Genomic DNA, 4549 nt, shown 5'->3' on the forward strand with positions numbered 1-4549 from the left:
CATTAGGGACATCCAGTAATGGGTTCAGAGCAGAGACTGGCATCCAAAAACTGAGCTCGTTAGGGCCAGACCATGGTAACCCGTAGACTGTTTTGTCCGAACAGAAAGATTGCTCTCCCCATCTTTATTTAGTGGCTGTAGAATGTACCATTATAAATGTGCCTCTTCAGCAAAAAAAGTAAAATGAAATATTCTGCCTTATAATTTACTATTAAATATCAGTGTTCTGAATCCCCAGGCAGACAGCCGGGGTCCTGAACTCATTACAGCACACCAAGAAATGCAGGCCTCAGGCAAAGTGTTTTTAATGTGGTAGTGAATATGCAACACTTTGGCCCAGTCTTCAAAGGAAAGGAAAAGTTATGTGGAATGGACTGGCTCTCTCCTTTCATGGTGGATGAATGTAAAGGATACATCATATTAGTTTAAAGAGGCCAAGAAAAGAAAACATGTATCTTCATTTTTGGTCAACAGAGGGGAAAAAGATGGAAGTCAATAATGAAAGGATCAAGCAGATGAACAGCTCTGCCCTTTGGTCAGAGCTCTCCTTGAAATCTTCTGTGGATCAGATTGTACAGCAAGTACTGTATTTACTCACCTTCTACTCTGTATTTTGCCTTTGAAAGTTATTGGTGGTGCTATTGCTTTTGAAAACAGCGTTGATTTTTTTTTTTTTCCTGTTACTGTGCCACCACATATAACTGCTCTCAGCACAGGTTAAAAAAATAAATTTGGTATCAAGCAAAAAAGGATGGAGTCTGTCTTGTAAAAATAGTGAGTTTAGGACCATGATGGATAGATACTTCAAATTAGCAAGACATTGGGCCTCATTCTGTCCTGCGTTTGTAGCATGTCCCTGTATCTTTACTGATGTGCTTGAGATGGTGGTTGGTACCATAATGCAAGATGCGGTCCAGCCTCTTGTTCTTCATTATGATTTTAGGATTGCTTATATTGAAGCTAAGAGCAAGGTAGAAGGGAGCCAAAATGGAGGGAGGGATGGGGATCCCAGGCTATCACATCTGGGAAGGTTTGCTGAGTTTTGGGTAAGTTGAGTGGAAACTTGGGTGAATGGGACTCTGGCTATGACAGAAGGTCCTTGCTTGGGGAAATTGTTGACAAGAGTCTGTTCAGGGAGGTGTTAGAAGGGTCTGTGGTTCTTGTGCTGCAAGTGGAGATACTGGTTTGAAAAGTCTCAGAAGTCACATACTAGGGACATGTGAAACACTTGTATGAACTCCATACAGATGCCTGTGGCTTTGTTGCTTTTTCTAATCAATTAAAAAGGAAAATGAAATACCAGCTTCTTGCTGTGTTTCACTTAATCTCAGCTTCTTGCCATACTTTATTTAACAGCTGTCTGTCCTGCTCCTCAGAGGTGCCTGGCTGTGTGTGAGTGCACGTTCTAGGCATGTGGTGTTGGCACAGCATAACATCTCCTGGGTCTGCTCTGCCCAGTTTTCCACTGTTGAGGCATTTGTTGTGCTCCCCTGCATTATCAAGGTTTGAGAACTGGCTGTTTCTTACCCTCTCTCCTTTCTCTGCTAGTAGACCGATTATTTCACCACTCTGTTCCTTGGATATTGATTTCACTTGGAAATGGCTGATGAAAACGCAGTCTCCTTACAGGCATGAGATCAGGGGCAATTTTACGAAGTCATCCCTATTTTCTAAAAGATGGAAATGGTCTTTTTTACTGCTGGTCCAAAGCCAACAGCAATGGCAGTTACTGATTTATCTGAGTAAATTAGTAATGCCATTTGATGTTGTTAGGATTTTCCCTCCTAAAACACTGTGATTTGCTAAAACAGGAATTTTAAAACTTGTCAGTGAGGTGCAGCTGTGTCTGGGGTGGTGTGACAGCTGTTTAGCAGTGTGCAGTAACACCGTATCAGAGTCCATGAGGAAGTTAGAATGCAGCTCCTACTAAGGGACTGAGCCTCTTCTGTGCCTTCCACAGCCATCTTCTGATGCGCAGGAGGCAGCCTGTGAGAATTACAGCACGTGCTGCAGGTTTGTGTCAGAACCACCACTCTTGGCAGAGCTGATGGAAAAAGCCATCCCTCCAGGGGAAATGGAGCCAAGAAAAGGGGCACTGAACAGCAACAAGCTGAGCAGGGAGCCAGCGGTGTTTCCTGTAAGCTGCAAACCATTTGTGTGAGTCACCTATGTGGCTGTACAGCAAGGGCGTAGGAGGGCTGGGGGAAAAGGAGGAAAAAGCTGTGAACTTTAGAACACCTGAAGAATCAATGAGGACCAACAGTGAGACATTATGGCTTAATATTGTCCTTCCCGAAGCTCTCAACATACATTCACATTTCCCCAAGGATGCTTTTGTGCCCTTTCTCCTGTCACTCAAACCATCCTCAGAAGGGAGCTCTCAACAAGAATGTGCTCTGGGCCGATCCACAAGTCGGAGTGTGGCTGGATTTTTCTCTCTACATTCATCACACAGCTCTTTGTGCCTGTTTAAGCTTGGAAGCAGGGTCTGTCTCCTCTTACTTCTAATAGCTAAGGCATGGTGATTAATCAGCTGTTTCTCCATGTGGGAAGACAGCTCTGATGTAACCCATGCCTTCAAGCTCACAGGTTTGGTGCCTCTCAATTCCTCTTCATACGCTTTGTGTAGCTTGGCTCTGTTGTGCTGGTGTATCTCTGCTCTGGATCAAACTTTTCACCTCCAAAGCTATGCCAGGCATAACTCTGGCTGGAGAGAGTTGGTGTGGGGCCATTGGTAGAAATCTGCATGTGAACAAGCCTTGCTTTTCTCTAGTTTTGCATACAGGAGCTTCGTAATACTGACATGATGCGACAAACGTGAAGGTGAACTGAACTGGCAGGACTCTGGTGCTGACAGCACAGATGGCCTCATGTCCCGTGGGAACGCCTGTGTGACGGAGGCCAGGCAGAGCCGCTATGCATCGCTTCTGCTTACAGGCACAAGAACCATCCAGGGCTGCCCTGCCCTGCCTGGTGCAAGTGGGCAGGGATGACACCTGGAACATGTTAACAAGCGAAGTACTATCTCCCTGTGGATGTGGGAAATCTCTCTGTGCTGTTGGATTCCCAGCAGAGGGCTAGAGAGCAAGACTGAAGGTTAAGAGCAATATAATGAATTTCTCTCTTGATACACCTGGGGAGGTGAAGTGACTGATGAGTCCAGCTGTGAACAATGTGGTTTACTGATCCCAGTTCTGCCTGACTCTGCCCGCTGGGCCTGTACTGCACTGTGGTGGGTCCTGAATGTTAGACTGTCTACCAAAAGGTGTCTAATTGGATTTCCAATGACATTGTAAGTGTCATGGCACTTCTGGAAAGCAGCACAATACAGACAGAAATTTAATCTTGGCTCTCTACACATGATTAAGTCTTTGCTGAGTTGAGACTGTTAATGGCTGTGGGCCTGTTGGTAGATTTGAAGATTGTTTTGCATCTCAAATCAACTCCTTTTCCTGCAGAGCACCTAAGACACTTTTAAGAACTTCATTGGGGTTTTAATCTTCATTCTTTGCACAGTTTTTAACAATGCCACAGTCAGACATTTTACAAGCACTCAAATGCCTAAAGTGAAGGCTGTTTTTAAATGTTTCACCTCAGCACCTCCTGCACTTCCATCTCTGAGCATGATCAATAAAGCTAAGATAAAGCTTCAAGGCAGAAATTGCTCATCTTTTTTTGTTTTTCTCCTCTAAAAGTTTGGATAAGCTCTGGTTTTAGCTAGACCTATTCATAATTAAAAACTCAGTGCCTTTATTCAAAGGCAGCACCTCTGCAAACAATAACTGAAAAGCTTTGCTCTATAGAGTCCCTCAAGCCTCTGCAGCCAGAGATTTTGCTGCTAGCAGCTGAGGAGTCCAAGATGACACTCCTAAATGTAACGTGGCTAGAAAGTGAAGTTCCTTTTGAAGAACACTGTAACCCTAATTGATCACAGCATGGACTTGTTCAGACTTCTGTTTTGGGACTAGACTTGTCCAATAGACACAAAGGGAATATCTGTTTGTTTGGTTCCTTCCTCTTCTCTCAAGGCTCTGCTACTATGTTGTGCGGATCATTCTCAGAGTAGCAGTAGCCATACAACCCTGTTTCCTCATAGCTCATTTCTTCAGGTCTAGGAAGGCATGAGTACCAGCTGGCTTTTACTGCACTGGGAATATTTAAAAGATCTCTTGAGCACTTTCTCAGCATTATGAGAGTCTCTGTCCTCTAGCCATCTGCCTGCTTGACTCATATGTATCATAGCTGAGTATTTCTGAGCTCTCTACAGATCTGTCAAATTGGTCAAAGTTGTTTGATGGATTGAAAAGTTATTTGACAGGAGATGAAGGTATAGACCCTCCTCTTCCCCCACTTCCCATATGCATGCACACAACTGACTGCATAGGAAACTGGCTAAAAATAGCCTAGTTTATGTTGCCATAATGAATTAATCATTTTAGAAAAAGGCAGGACTGCCTGAAACTTTACTTGGAAGGGGTACAACAGGTTAAATGTTTGGTTGGAGTCACTGAACCAATATCTTGAGAAATCTTTCCAAACAAATGCAATC

Source organism: Strix aluco, chromosome 7, assembly GCF_031877795.1.
Source record: "Strix aluco isolate bStrAlu1 chromosome 7, bStrAlu1.hap1, whole genome shotgun sequence".
NCBI lineage: Eukaryota > Metazoa > Chordata > Aves > Strigiformes > Strigidae > Strix > Strix aluco.